Below are 16,031 nucleotides of genomic sequence, written 5' to 3' on the forward strand. Positions count from 1 at the left end.
AGCAGCTAAAGATGAAATATAAAAACATTGTTCAAAAGACCTCGGCATTATCTCATTGAGGTGCATCATTTTAAGCATGTTTAACATTGTAAAGTAGCATAAATACTAAGTGGCTGATGGACTGTGCAGTTGTTTTATGTCACACATCTATATCATGTTATGTTAAGTAATTAATAGGGGTGGGACTCGATTAAAAAAATTAATCTAATTAATTAGGGCCTTTGTAGTTAATCTCAATTAATCGCATATCGATATTTGACCCGAGATCAGTGAGAACCTTTCTTTTTCTAATGGATTTTGGTATAGTGAATCAATATAGTGATACATAAGCTTAAACAACAAAACACTGTTCATTTTTTCAGCAAGGAAGGAGGAATTTAACCAAGACAAATAAACCAATACACACTGATTAGTGCAACTTTTGCTCGGCTGGGCGAGGGTCCTTGAAGTAGTCGGAGTGATGTCCTCTTCAGCACTCGCTGCATGCGAGGCTTGCGTGTTGGCCGCTGCTGCGACATGCTTAGCATTCAGATGATATAGCAGGCTCGATGTGCTGCGATGGTATGCAAATTCTTTGCTGCACAATGTGCATACAGCTTTGGTTTTATCCACGCTGCCATCCGCTGGCTTTTTAAATCTAAATTTTCTGTGCACGAGACCAAGTGCGCTGTTGTCGGGAGCAGTGTTGCCAACTCCCCAGTAAGGAAAGTCACTATTGGCTGTCCTAAAAGTCGCCAGAAGTCGCTAGATGAGGTCGTTACCTAATTTGCAATTTGCATGTAATTGTAATGGACGCTGTAGGAGAGAGGAATAACGTCATGGGAGAAGCAAAATGTGAGTTAAAAAAAAAACACCCTAAATATGTTTAGAACTACAAATGAATTTTCTTCTGTTGATTCTTGGTTTGTCAGCAAGTGAACAGCGGCGTATTTGCGCACACGCGATCCATTTGAAGCGTGGAGGAGTGGTGTGGGTCTCCTCTCTGCTCTACCTGCAGCAGGGGGCGCTGCGTGAGACTGACCGCTTGTGAGTGCTTTGGGACGGGGGAGGGGCTCACAGCAGCACCGCAGCTCATTGAGGCCAGCAGCTGCAGAACTTGACGTTCTGTCACGTCTCCAGAGCACCAGAAAAAGTCGCTAAATTTGTTGCTAGTCGCTTTTGACAAAAAAAAGTCGCCAGGAGGCTTTGGAAAGTCGCCAGATTTAACGAGAAAGTCACCAAGTCGGGAGCTGTTTCGTTGTGTCACAGCGAAATATGTCCGGGTGAAACTCGCCTGGTGACAAACGTTCCGCGACAATTTGCGATAATTTTTTTATCGCGTTAAAATTTCTGTAATTAATTAATCAGAACTAACGCGTTAAAGTCACAGCCTTAGTAATTAATCCTATTTAATCTAATATCTATTATTTGAGTATAATATTTTAAAAATGTTATTGATACAAATATCTATTTTGTCTTTCATGTCCTTTTCTTCTTTTGGCCCAGATTGTGAAGGTTCTATCTGCCTGCTGGAGCCCCTTCATGCTACAACCAACCTGAAGCTGTCAGGAGGAAATAGTCAGAACATTTTTGGCAAATGTAAGTTTGGAAAATTATACGCAAATATACTGAAATATTTTATTTATCCAGGATGAGGAGGATGAAACCGTGTCTGCTGCCCTCACAGAGGATCCAAAAAGTCATACTGAGGTATGACTTTTTGATTGTTCTCTTCCCATTAAAATTCTGAATACTCCTGTGGAACATAGAGCATGACATTTAGCCGACACTGAAATATTCAACATTGTCATCCTTTTTAACAGATCATGGCTGGTCAGCAGCAGGATGGTCCCTCAACTTCCACATCACAGATCAACACTGTGAGATGGATGTTCAGTAAACACCAGAGATTCATTTCATTCAGTTCATGTGCAGCTGTATAATTTGATGTCCTCTATGTATTCCCAGTTACCAGTCAAAGACATTTACAAAATCCACTTACTGAACAAGATAGAGAAATCCCATAAAGAACAGCAGTATCTGGACCTCCAGTTAAAGAAGACGACATTGGAAATTGAGATACTGGAGCAGAAATTGCAGGTGGGTTCATGGTCACAGGTGAATTATGTTCACTATTGGAACATGAACTAAACCCTTTTTTTTTTTTGGTAGGAAATAAAGAAGACAAAATGAAATGTGTGCCATGTCTTTTATTTGCTGTGGTGGTAATGATGGTGGTGATTTAAACTCCTAAGTGCTCTGCATGTCCAGTGTTATATAAAAAACTGCCATTTGCGAAGAACCGCAGCGCAACACAATATCTGCTGGGATGTGAGTGCGCGACTATGTTTGGTTATGTTGCACAATATATACGCAAAAGATTGTGAAATGCAGTGTATGGCTTGAGACGTGAAGCGGTACCGTTCCAAAAGATAACTGTCCGGAAACGCCAAAACATCTATGCGCGGTCTGTAAACAATCTCCCGACGAATATTCAATTCACGCTGCAGTAATGCTGCTCCTTCATCTGCAGGATCGTTGATAAAAGTACATGAAATTTTGACAGCGACACAAAAACTCGCCAGCTGACTGAAAGAATGAGGAAATGGAACAGTGCGTAGCTGAAAGGGGGCGGAGCCAGAGATAAACTTCAGGGTTGACTGAGAAAAACCTGCTTCCGACCAGGTTAGAGTCACAGAGTGTGTTACTGAGGTAACTGACCGACAGTTTAAGTTACCTCTCCTAGTGGAACAGGCTGGAGTTACTCCTCTGTCTCTGGTTTGAGTTCTCTCCCTTTGTGTAATTGAAATCTTTGAAATCTTGTAATTGAATGAGTTTCCCTCATTTCCGGGTTATTGAACACAGATTTTTCTGAAAACCTGCTTGGTGAAATAGACCCCTGGTGTGTTTCTGTGTGTGGGGTTAAACTATGGAACAATTTGGATAATGAACTAAAGCAGTGCAAGACAATCCATAGGTTCAAATCAAGAAACAAACTGAAGTTATGTACACAGTATACGGAAGAAAACTAGAGCAAGAATCACTCTGTTATTATTTAGTCATTACAGTTTATCATCTAAAAGCTATGTATGTATGCAGGATATACATAAATACCTAGGTATATTATGGGTTTGTCTGTACGTATATTTCTTATATATATATATAGTGCATGTAAACAGGGTGCACAAATAAGTTATGAGTGTATGTTTGTATAAGGTAAACCAGTATATAAGGTTGTATAAGAAGACATGCGTAGATGCAAATGTATAATTGTATATTTATATTATCACAATCCACGGATTGATGAAACATTCGAGAAAAAACAACTCAGTGCAGCTGTAAATATTGGTAAAAAGGGGGTGGGCGCTTAAGTTTTACTTCTTCCCACTCCCTTTCGAGCTTCTTGGGTTTTTTTTTCTTTCTTCTTCCTTTTTTGTGTTTGAAAAATTGGCAAAGTACTTTTTATGACATGTACTAACTTTACTTTGTAAAAGCTCGAAATGAATTCATCATCATCATCATCATCATCGTCATCATCATCATCATTACCTCTGTTCTGTGACTGTTAAATAAAAAAAGATCTATTTTTTCCAGTCATATATTTTGTCATTTAAAGTTTTCTTAAAAGAAAAGGGTGGGTCTCGTCTCGTCTCTTGATCGAGACACCAATATCATGTCTCATCTCGTCTCAAGAGCTGAGGGTCTCGCCACACCCCCAATAGTCGTATTGTGTTTGTCCGATTTCATTTTAAATTTTGGACCTGAAAAAGATCTTTACTTAGTTCTGACTTACGTAAAAGATGAGAGAAGTTTTTCCACCTCTGGAGGAAAAAAAATAAACTAAATTTGCTTCTCTATACCGGGTAAGGAGATGAGCAGTTTCACACATTTATATCGCAACTCCACCACAAACAGGAAGTGACATAGCTTTCTATTTTCAAGTTCTGTTGATTTCCCCAACAGAGAATCTTCAGTTTCAAATGATCAGACATCAAATGGCTTCACTCAGAGTTTTCCTCATTTTATTGCTTCAGTTTGAAGGTAATTGCTTTAATTTCATGTTTTTTTAATCTCATATTTTAAATTATTTTCTTTCTTTGCAATCATTGTAAGCAGTTCAATAATTTGTTTTGACAATATCTAGAAAATAATCTGACCAAAATGAAGGATATATTTGTCTCAGGGTTTGAACATGGTAAGATTTTATGTGGAGTTTGCATGTTCTCCCTGGACTTGGATTTTTCTACAGACACTCTGGCTGAGTTCAGAAGCCCAAAAACATTCTTGTTTGGCTGATTAGTGAATCTATATAATCTGTTGGTATGAATGTGACCGTGTGTTACTGTGGGTTTGAGTATGGAAAAACTATTAACAAAGCAACAGAGAAAGCAGTAAAATGTAAAATGGAATGAAGAACAATCAAAGTTATATTATGAGTGATGACACAAACCTGAACCGTAAGAAATGAGTCTACCGTATTTTCGGCACTATAAGGCTCACTGGATTAATAGGCGCAGTCAATGAATGGTTTTTATTAAAAAAAAAAATTCATACATGGGGCGCACCACATTTTAAGGCACATAGGATGTATGGAGAGAAATACATATTGGCAGTCTCGGTGGTTACATTCTCGGTTGAAATGTGTGAGTAAAGTGACATATCAGAGCCAGTTTGACTGAGGATCGCTCCTTTTCACGAATATGCAGCTCAGAGCGCGGCCACGACTGGTCTAACTCGCTTGGTCACCGGGGTCCAGCCAGCTGCGGTCTCCTGAGTGAAGTGCCGCACCGACAGCTCAGCCGCAGCCGGCCAGCTGCTCCCGGCGGGTGGGCTGCCGGGCACGCCGGCCGTTCTCTGAGTTGCAGCGTGCAGGCTGCCGCCCAGCATCCAACCGCTCCCCACGTCGGCTGGCTGTGCAGCTAGCTTCGCAGCTTAGCAAACAGGGGTTGTTTGCGCATATGATCAGGGTGATTACCGTAATTCCCGCAAAAATGGCGCATCAAATAATAAGGCGCTCTGTTGGATTTTGAGAAAATTACAGGCTTTTACATGCGCCTTATAATGCGTAAAATACGGTATTTGTGTCTGAAAAGCTGTCATGTAACTTTTAGAACAGAAATAGTTGACCTTGCTTTACGTGTCATGTCATGGTCTGCATTGTTTTAATTTAAAATAATTTGAATTTAAAATTTTTTATCTGTTGTTTTCTTTTTCCATCAGGCATCAGAGGAGACGTCTCTTTCTACGATCTCTATCAGAGACCTGGAGATGATGTCTTGTTACCCTGTCTTCAGGTGTTATTATCTGATACCAGATGTTCAGATATTGACTGGCTTTACAACAAAGATGCAAGCAGAACTTTCACTGATGTTCGTGATGGAGAAGTTCAGAGGAGATCACCCCGAGCTGCCAGATTGAGTCTGTACACTAACTGCTCTCTGATCATCAATGAAATCACAGCTGAGGACGCTGGTCGGCACATCTGTCGATATTTGGAGAAGTCTCGGGACGACACACATGTGTTTCTAAACATTTTGACAAGTGAGTATTTTTTCCAACAGCAATCTGATTGTAAATCCTTGTTGATTGCCAACCCACAAAGCAACAATTTGTTTTCACCTCAGATACATGTTCCACTTTTTCCTCTGTCAACAGATATTTCTTGTTATCTTCTAGTTTCACCGTCATCTACAGACATAGATCCAAATAAAGATGGAGAAGTGACATTAAGTTGCTCCATGTTCAAATATGAGCAACCGTGTAAACCCAGGAGTCTCCGCTGGGTGGATGAGACGGGAGCTGAGCTGGTTGGTGAAGGTGATGGTTTCAAGTATGAAAGACAGGCAAACTGTGTTTCTTATCTGACTGTGAAGCTTCAGACTGAACACAGCAGAAGATACACCTGCCAGTATGTTGATGGAACAGGTGTGAAGATCGAGGCTCACTACTCAACTGTGTCCTCATTGTCACCAACAGGTGAGGACTCAAACACACTGAACCTTTGAAAATGTGTTTTTCTTTATCAGGGTTTTCAGATCGAGAAATCTGACACACACTGAAATTCACAGAGAATTTCTCAATGTTTCTTCTTCTGCTGAAACATTTTTGCTGCAGAAAAACAGCCTTCTCTAAAAATTAAATCAAATCCTTTATCTTCAGAATGAAATAGTGCCTTTACAAATGACTTCCTGGTTATGAGATTTTTAGCCAAAATCTCCATGAATATTAATGAGAGTTGTATTTTTCCTGCAGATTCCACCGACTGGTCTCCTCTGAGATACACCATGTGGGCTCTGCGCATCTCATTATTGATCCTCATGATGGTCATCACGGCTCTGATCATCAGAGGCAGAGGTGAGAACTTTCACATCGGATCACAATTTGACTGAAGCCGTAAATCTGAACTTCAGTATGACTCTGGATCTGTTTGCAGGAAGCAGCAGGCAGCTCAGAAACAACAGAGTGAGTATAAACAAAGGATTGAACCGTCACATTAAATCCACATGTTCTGTGTTTATGAGATCATTCATTTGATCAGTATTGATGATCACAGATTGTGAAGATGCATTGCAGCAACTCTCTGGAGACACCGTAGTTTATTCAGTCCCTTCAAGCCTCTTTTTCAGATTGTTTCCTGTTTTATTTTACAGGTTTGTTACATCAAGACTGATGATGGTGGAGCAGTGAACTACGAAAATGTAGATCAGTGTCTGTCTCCTTCCACGCTGCTCTGATCTCCACTAACAACAACTCTCCATGCTAACATGAACTGTTTTGATTCCTCACTGAAAAATTTAACATGCTGACAGATGTTAGGATTAATGTCTCTTTCATACAGATGAGGTTAACAGGTTGTAGGTTTCAGATCCAAGAAGATTAAAAGTTGATGCTCTTTGTGAATGCTTGAGGTTTAAAGCTCGGGTTGGCGATCTTGGAAAACTAGCGTTAGCATGAAGCATCTCCCCAAGGCTCCGCCCAGCTCCCATCCCATTGGAGGAGCTCCCGTTGGGAGCGGAGACGCGGAGACGTTTGCGGCGCGCGCGGCACTTCCACGTCCAGTGCGTTCCTGGCGTAACCTGTCCTCAGCACTTCGTTTCTTCGTTTTTCTTTATTTGCACTACGCCAAGTTACAGCGCACTCAACGGTACGTAAACCTCCAAACATTCCTCTCTGCCGTTCTGCAACGACGCTCCATCCTTCTACGCGCGCACTGAACCAGGGTCAGTGCACGCGTACATGTACGCGCAGGGGGCAGGTCGACCGGCGAAGGGATTTTATTGGTTTAAAAAAAGGTGTCCCGTCAAGACTATTGGTTGCTGTTTTTCCCGTTTTACTCCTGCTGTAGATAGCGGATATTTTCCAAACTACTTTAAACACACGCTATGAATTGCTTCCCATCGGGTCATAAAGATCATTTTAACCTGTATTTAAAAAAATGTATCTCATTCAAATCGCCAACCCTAGCTTTAAGAGTAGAAAGCCAGAAACCTCAGACTCAACATGAGTCCTTCCAGCCATATTTAAACAAAAAACTGACTCGCATTAGAAAAATATTGAGAAACAAGATTAATGTTCCTGAAGAATTTAAAGAAACTAATCCAGACATTTATCTTCATTTGACTGTCTTTCTTGCTCTATATAAAAAATATTCACAGAAAGCTTAACTGAAGTCAACAGCATGAGTCCTGATCTTAACACCGACTTTCTGTCAGTCAGAGAAAACACTTCAAAATGTTACTGTTGGTTCACAGAGATCAGAACTCTGTAGGTTTGAAACATGGCTAAACTGCTATTTTGATCAACTGTTGTGCAAGTTAGTGAAAAAACAGAACTTTAGTTTCTTCTTTGAAAAGTGATTCATCAGTTTCTTCAGTTCAGCTGAAGTTTACATCAGTTTGTGGGAGGAAGATGCTCCAGACACCAGATGGACACAGAAACTAAAAAAGACCTGATGATAATGAGAAGAAACAGCAATAAAACAGCAGAGATCAACTACCGAGAACATTTAGACAGCAACAAGCAGCTCTAATCAAGCATGGAGATAGAGAAGAAAAAAAAACTCCCTTCACAGAATCAGACAGCGACTGTGGATACGGGTTATGATCGCCTTTCATCAGAGGACTGAGTCAGTTCAGGGTAAATCAGGTGTAAAAGTAATTCATATTAAGTTTTGGACATGTGAAAAAACAAAGTGAAAAGTCAAAGAAAAGAAAGACGAACAGAACATCCCGTTACACGAACAACATAAAAGAGTCAGCATCATGTGCCAGTGTCTTTCACATGCATGAAAAGGAGCAGGAAGTAGAAATACTTATTCAGTCCTACTTCTTCACATCGTTGCCTTTACCTCAATTTGCAAAAACAATATATCTTTATAATTATCACCTAATAGTAGACTACAAATATGCTATAATGTGAACAGTTAAAACACACCCATCTCTCAAAACAGAACATTTTTTAAAATAACCCAGAAATATGTTATTCTTTACGAATCATTTGAATAATTTCAAATTCAACAAGATCCATTAATTTCACATTTTTTTTACTGTGAGAAAAGTGGATTGGTTTGTTCTTGAAGGCCAACATTGTGTAGAAATCTTATTGTTTTTTTTTTTGCAGAATAACAAGTGTTTTCAAGGAACTTGCATAAGTATTTCCCCATCCCTCCACACAGTAAGTTAGATGAGGTGGTGTCAGTGAGTTGGACAGAATATAGAGAGAATTCTGCTCTAACAGCACTTAGCTTTGGTCAGGACTGAGATGCTTCTGGATATTTTCTTCCAAATTTGTTTTATTCGAGGTTCCAGCAAATCGTGTCGTCAATCAGTACTGATGTGTTTTATCATGATTTGTTGATGCACTGTATCTTCTACATTTATGATTCTTCACTCTTGATTTTACTCAGTCTTTATTTTGTAGTATTTCTTGATGTCTGTATTTTCACTTTATCGTGTACTTTATTGATGTTTTGTTCGGTTCTGGTAATTTGAAGCAATTTGAGTTGCTTTGTTGTGGAATTGTACAATTAAAAATAAAGTTTTCTGATCCAGCATTCAAGCATTTTGAAGTAAATATTGATGATTGAAGCTCACAAGACTGTTTATTTTCAGAAGTTTAAACAAATCTTGAGAGCTTTTTTACACTTATTTATTGAATCAATCAATTCTGTTAAACTAAACGCAAATCAACACATTCTTAACCAAGTAGAACTGACATTTACTTTTGGCAGTTTTAACCAGAATCACAACAGAATTATTATTTTCACACTCACAATTTTGAAACCACATTGCACTAACAGTATATAAAGCTGGACTCCATATTATCTCGACATCACGAAAAAAGAACACTCACTAGATACTTTCAGTACACTGGTATAACTTGGTGTTTGAGTGAATATTAGAATGGCAAAATATGCATGGAGAATGAGAAGAAATGATTGAAAGTTCTTTTAATCTGTGGATGATTCAGGATTGATTTGTTACATTCGAAAAAAGTCACAATGGAATAATAATTGAATAACGTTTGAGGAGTCTATTTTCGTAGGCTGCTCCTGACCTAAGCGCAGCGCAGGCAGACTTTCAGCGCAGGAAGTCAACGGGGCGTGTCCAGAACATTTTGTAATTTTGGTGAAGGGGCGTAGAGCGCAGTGTTGCCCGATTGGGCGGGTTCCCGCGCAATTGGGCTACTTTAAAAGTCATTGGGCTGGGAAAAAGAGCCTTGGGCGGGCATGTAAAAATTGGGCTGGTTTTAACTCCTTGGGCTGGAAAAATCAGACTTGGGCGGGAGCCCAAGTTCCGCGATTGCGGAATTTTTCACGGAAATCACGTCTGTCCGCTCTTCCGCGGCCGGTGCAGAAACGCGACACGCCCCCCTCCACTATGTTCCTGCCAAGCTGAGACGACTGCAAGGCGGCAGATACGAAAAACCAGTCGTCTGCAGCAACCATTGTTATCCTCCACAGACGGTTTCTAATGCTGTGACGTTCAATGAACGAACGGCTCTTTTAAGTGAACACGAGAGCCGGTTCACAGCTGTCTGAGAGCAGTTCCTTTGTGCAAATTGTCCACGCTTCCTTCACGTGTCTCCTGAGTCCCTCCTGAGTCTAGCTGTCACTGCTGCCTTCATGTGAACGACCGAGTTTCAGTTTTCCGCCGCTCGCTCTAGTCACCTGAACGCAGCAGCTAACTAGCGGAGGAGAAGTGTGTAGAACCCGGAGCGGAGCCCGTGTTTTGGAAGAACTGGTTTCCCTATTAATTGGCGAGTTCAACGTTCAAAGTAATAAAAAAGAAGAAATGGAGCTTGATTCTTCATGAAGGTAAGATCATTTAATTAGGATGTGCGTGTGTGCGCGCATGCGTGCGTGCATGTGAGCAGCCGTGTTGTGCACATGAGAGAGAGCAGGAGCTGGTTTTAAAATGCATTGTTTTTGTATTGTGGCAACAGAGAGGTGTTACTTGCGTTGTCTTATACAGTTGTTTATCCTCGTTATGGTCACTATATGAAGGTTTGTATGCTTAGGAAGTGTTTTCTGTTGCGTGTGTAATGTTTTGGCGCTATCTCATGGGTTTGGCCGAATTGGGCTGGATTTCATAAAAATGGGCGGGTTTTCAGCTGTGCTTAGGTGGGAAACTACCATGAGGATCTGGCAACACTGGCAGAGCGGCGCAGCCATGCCTCCATCCCACCCACGGGCGCAAGTGTAGCAAGAGGGAGGAGAGAAAGTGAGTTTCACCCAGCTGAGCGTAATCTTGACCAATCAAATGAACACCTCTCCTCAATTTTGAATGCACTGCAGCGAAGCACACTGCTAAATTAATATGATTACATACATTTTATTTCCTGGCTGCTCTGCCACATCCCAGACTGTCTGACGAGAACTAAAGCTAGGGTTGGCGATCTTGGAAAACTAGCATGTAGCATGAATATAGCATCTCCCCAAGGCTCCGCCGAGCTCCACCCAGCTCCCACCCCATTGGAGGGGCTCCCGTTGGGAGCGGAGAGGCGGAGACGTTCGCGGCGCGCACGGCGCTTCCACGTCCAGTGCGTCCCTGGCGTAACCTGTCCGCAGCGCTTCGTTTCTTCGTTTTTCTTTATTTGCACTACGCCAAGTCATGGTGCACTCAACAGTAAGTAAACCCCCAAACATTCATCTCCGCCATTCTTCAACGACGCTCTGTCCTTCTGCGCGCACTGAACCAGGGTCAGTGCACGACGTTGACATGTACGCGCAGAGGGCAGGTCGAACGGCGAAGGGATTTTATTGGTTTAAAAAAAGGTGTCCCCTCAAGACTATTGGTTGCTGTTTTTCCCGTTTTACTCCTGCTGTAGATAGCGGATATTTTCCAAACTACTTTAAAAACACGCTATGAATTGCTTCCCATCGGGTCATAAAAATCATTTTAACCAGTATTTAAAAAAATGTATCTCGTTCAGATCGCCAACCCTAGCTTGAAGCTTATTTCTGCTTCTTTGTGCCACAATTCTGGTTCTAAAATGCACATTAATCATGAATGAAAAACTTTGTTTTTCACCTTGAAAGAATTACTGACTTCATTGTGGGCATATTTTTGTACACATTACTTATTGATTAAATATGAGCCGCACCCCACCCCCCCATCCACCCCCACTCACCCCCACTCAGAAGCAGAAAAACAAAACAAAATAAACTCTAATACTAAACCATAAATCAACAATGTTTATGATTCTATTTTTATATAATAAATGTCTTGAAGAGCTTGGGGAGCTGTACAAACGAAATAAAATGCAGATATCCAGCATTTAGAGGTTAATAATCCTTTCTCAGTAACAAACGGCTCCACCGAGGTCTTTCCGATGCGGCGCGCGCTGTAACGAGTCACACTACTCATTCACAAGGAACTGAGAAGGCAAACTGACAGGTGCATGGCTTTACCAAATGCGTAGTGAAAAGACGCAAGATCAATAAAACACACTAAGAAGCTCTCCAAGACTGTCTGAAACGTTTTTTTTTTTTTTTTTTTTCCAAACTATAGAACATGTTTTATGATTTATTGCAGACTGGCAGGTGCGGGGTTGGACTGACCAGTGCCAGATCAATCTTCAATATCTGCAATCAACTTCTCCTCTTTTTGTCGTTTCCACCTTAAAAACTTTCTTCACTGCTTTCATTCTTCCTCATCGTCAGTCAGTAGATATGTGGCAGCAGTATATGTTCTTTGATGGTGTGAAATAACGTATTCCATTGCGCTGCAGTCCAGGTTTACTCCTCCTCAAAATCACAGGTAGAAATGATGATTCACCTGCTTTTGTCGCTGTTTAATGCATGCGTATGCAGCCGTGCGGGACAATCCACATAGAATCGCACCCGAAATAGCTTTTTTTCTTTAATTACATCAATCCCCCACAGCCCATGACCATGTGAGATATCAACAAGCTCTGCAGCCGAACAGAACGCCGCCTCTGCGTGATGCAAGACATCCCTTCACCAACTCTGCGCAACTACGGCATTATCTGTGGTTTTACGTACACTATATACAGGAACAGTCCACCAGCACTGCCAGAAGGTTCTTAACCCTTGGGATTCGGAACTCCACATTTAACATGCAGCGGTCTCAGCAAACCCCTGTGCTACTGATTAGCGTGCAACCTCCACCACACGATGTCTTCCAAGCGCAAAATAGAGATTACGAAGCGTCTGAATGAGAAAAGGCAAAGCGGAGCGTCCCTCATTTTCTACACATTCTTGATGACAGACAGCCTCCAGATCTCTCCGTCATCCATCTACAAATTCAGCCAATGATGAAAAACATTTGGTTAATGCGACCCCTGTGTCTGGCCACAGACAGCAGCCCTCTTTGTGTAACGCTGTGTCTGTTAATCACCTGCCTTTAGACGGAAAAACACTGCGCAACAGTTTCGGGTTTGATGAGTGACATTGCAGGTGATAAATTAGGTGACACATGGGTGGTTTTTTTCCCAATCCGATTGAAAACAATCGTATTAGAAGCATCTGTATTGAAAGCGATCCAGGTTCAGTCCTATCAAGGGAAGCGTATTATTCAGTATCTGTGACATGATTAAAACAACTCTCTCCCACTTTACAGGTTCTGATGTTTAGCAGTCTTCATCCCCAAGCAGAGTGTTTTTATCAAGCGCTCACACACAGCAAAAGCACAACAGACTGCACCTATTTCACCAAGTGAGTCCACCTGTAGACTTGGTGAAATAGTTGGAGGCTATTGTGCTCATGCTTGGTTGGAACAAAAATCAGCAGCCGCAGCGGCTCCTTCTGGACTGGTTTGAGGACCACTGAATTAAATAAACGCCTTTAAATGCGCTACCATTCGAAATTTCACTGAACAGCCATGGAGGAACACACGAGCAGCAGACAGCCAAACTTCTCCCAGGAGGAAAGTGATGAGCTGGTCTGAGAGGTCCAAGCTCGCAGTACCGGGAGAAGGGCTAAGCAAAAACTTGCAGAGGATAGGAGGTATGTAGTGGCCACTGGGGGCGGCCCCTCCACCAGCTTCATGATGAAGGAAGCAAAGGATATTTCATCCTCCACCCTTCCTGTCGTAGGCGTGGTGGGGTTCGGAGGGTAAGAAGTTGGAATTGCGGATAAGGCAAACATGTTTTTACCAAATACACTTGCATTCAGTAACTTTTTACTTGAAAGCGAAATAATTAAGGTAGTGGTGTGGACACAACGTGAATAAACTGTAATGGCAATGAAATCAGAAGCACCTGTGCTGAAATGACACATTGCCATTGTTTGCTTGTGAAATAAAAATTGTTGAATCATGATCATTTTGGCATGGAACTCCTAATGACACAAAACCGAAGATGTGAATGCCCTTGATTTACTGTTTATCGGCAAGATGAAACCCAGCAGCAGCAGGAGGAGGAGGCGGTGGCGGGCGGCCCGGGGACAGACCCCAGTGGTGAAGAGCAAGGACCAACCCTTCCTGGACATCCAGCAGGGGAGGGCTTGACATGCTGGGGAGGCCGTTGGGCGCACTCAATGTGCGTGTAGGCGGACTGGACACCATATTCTGAAACATGGAGGATTGTCTGACCTCAATGGACTCCAGCCTCCTTAGGCTGGTGGAGGCAGTCGAACGCCTCCTCCAGCATGTTATGTCCGCGCTCCCCGCCAGTGACAAGTGGCCTTTGAGGTCCAGAACCAGGAGAGGACGGCTGTCCTCAGGCTCCCCTGCTCCTTCAACTAGGGCTCGAAGAGGAAGAGAAAGGAGACGGATTTAAAGGGGTACAGCGCAGTTTTAAATATTAAATTTTCAATTATTCACACCCACACACGTTTTCACCTTTGCCTGATGGGCAGCAAGAGCTATTTTTGCAAGATCGCAGTCGCACCTATTTTCCTGTGCAGGGCACTGAAGGCACAGCAATATGAGTGATTCGGGTACGAATCGCTCTGAGCATGACGTAATGCGCGCTCCTGCTGGCCTGATACCCTTAAGTTTCGATTTGTCCGCCATTACTCCGCCAGACGCTTAGCAGCAACAACTGAGCAGTACTGAGGATGGAGCTTCCAGAAAGTAAGAAAAGACCGGCTTCTAGCACTGCCACAACTCCAGCACAGACCCCACAAGGCAAAAGAAACTTACATTTTACTCGAGCACTACTAAAAGAGCGAGGAAGGAGTTCCCCTCTTCTGTGCACGTACATGGGCACAAGCCACAGACACAGGCTTTTCACTAAGCTACAGTTACGCCTAAGGCCTGCAGGGGTCGGTGTTTCGCATAAAACGAGCAAACTGCGCTGTGCTCCTTTAAATAAAAATCATTGCATGAAAGATGTTTCATGAGTTACTCTGTATATTTTTATTGTGATTGATTAAATTGTGTCCAAACCACAAGCAGCAGCCTAATACTCACATTAAGGACAGAGCTGAGCAGCCAGGTGGTCTCTCCTCTCCCATGCGCTCTGCTGCTCTCCCTGCTGACACGGCACATGCAGTCCAGCCTCTCCCCGTCTAAAGTCCTGTAATGTCTCCTCCATGAGGTCAAAGTGGCATCCATGGCGTAAGGCTATATTGTGTATGACACAGCATGCCACAAAGAATGCACTGACTCTCTGAGGGCTGTATGATCGTGAACCACCCGTACGGTCCAGACATCTGAAACGCATTTTGAGCAGTCCAAAAGTACATTCGATGACTGACCTGGCACAGCTGGAAACATGGTTAAAACCACGCTGCCTTCTTGTTGATGGTGTAATGTATGGCGTCATCAACCACGTTTTAAGAGGATATCCACTGTCACCGAGCAGCCACCAATCCAGAGGGGGGTCCCTCTGAAAGACTGTAGGAATGACAGAATTGGCCAGGATGAATGAGTCATGAGCCGACCCGGGGTAATTCGCATACACACATGTCACCAGGCAGTCTGAATCACAGATGACCTGGATATTAATGCAGTGGACTCCCTTACGGTCCACATAAGTGATGGCTTGGGTGTCTGGTGCGTGCAACCGTACATGTGTGCAGTCGATGGCATGGCTCCCAGTACCCCGGGGAATCCACATTTCAACAAGAAACCTCGCTTAGTTTCCAGCTGGCCGTCGGGTTTGGATGGGAAAATGATGTGCTCATGAGCATGTCGGACTAGACTGGAGGACACTGCGTGTATGGCCGAACTGACAGCGGCCTGACTGATTCCCACCATCTTGGCCACAGTGTGCTGGGAAGACCCGGTGGCGAAGAAAGTCAGAGCCGCCGTCACCTTTACAGCAACCGGGAGAGCGCAGGGGCCACGGGGCTGCGCATCAGAGGCCACGATGCTCGTCACCGCATGGACCACCTCACGGGACAGACGTAGTCTCTTCCTGTGTCGAGAACAGAATTAAATGAAAATTACATCAAACATAGCAGCATGCTAATCCAGGTGTCATATGTGATCCACCTGCATTCCCGCTCTGTCATGGACAAATAGGAGAACCTCCGGTGATACACCCTCTCCCGGTGCCTCCTCCTCATCCTTCTTGCAATAATGTACTCCATCTTTTTAGATGATGTTAAGTGTAACCCAGGTGTCAAATCTTGACAGCCTGTC

Source organism: Salarias fasciatus, chromosome 15, assembly GCF_902148845.1.
Source record: "Salarias fasciatus chromosome 15, fSalaFa1.1, whole genome shotgun sequence".
NCBI classification, from domain to species: domain Eukaryota; kingdom Metazoa; phylum Chordata; class Actinopteri; order Blenniiformes; family Blenniidae; genus Salarias; species Salarias fasciatus.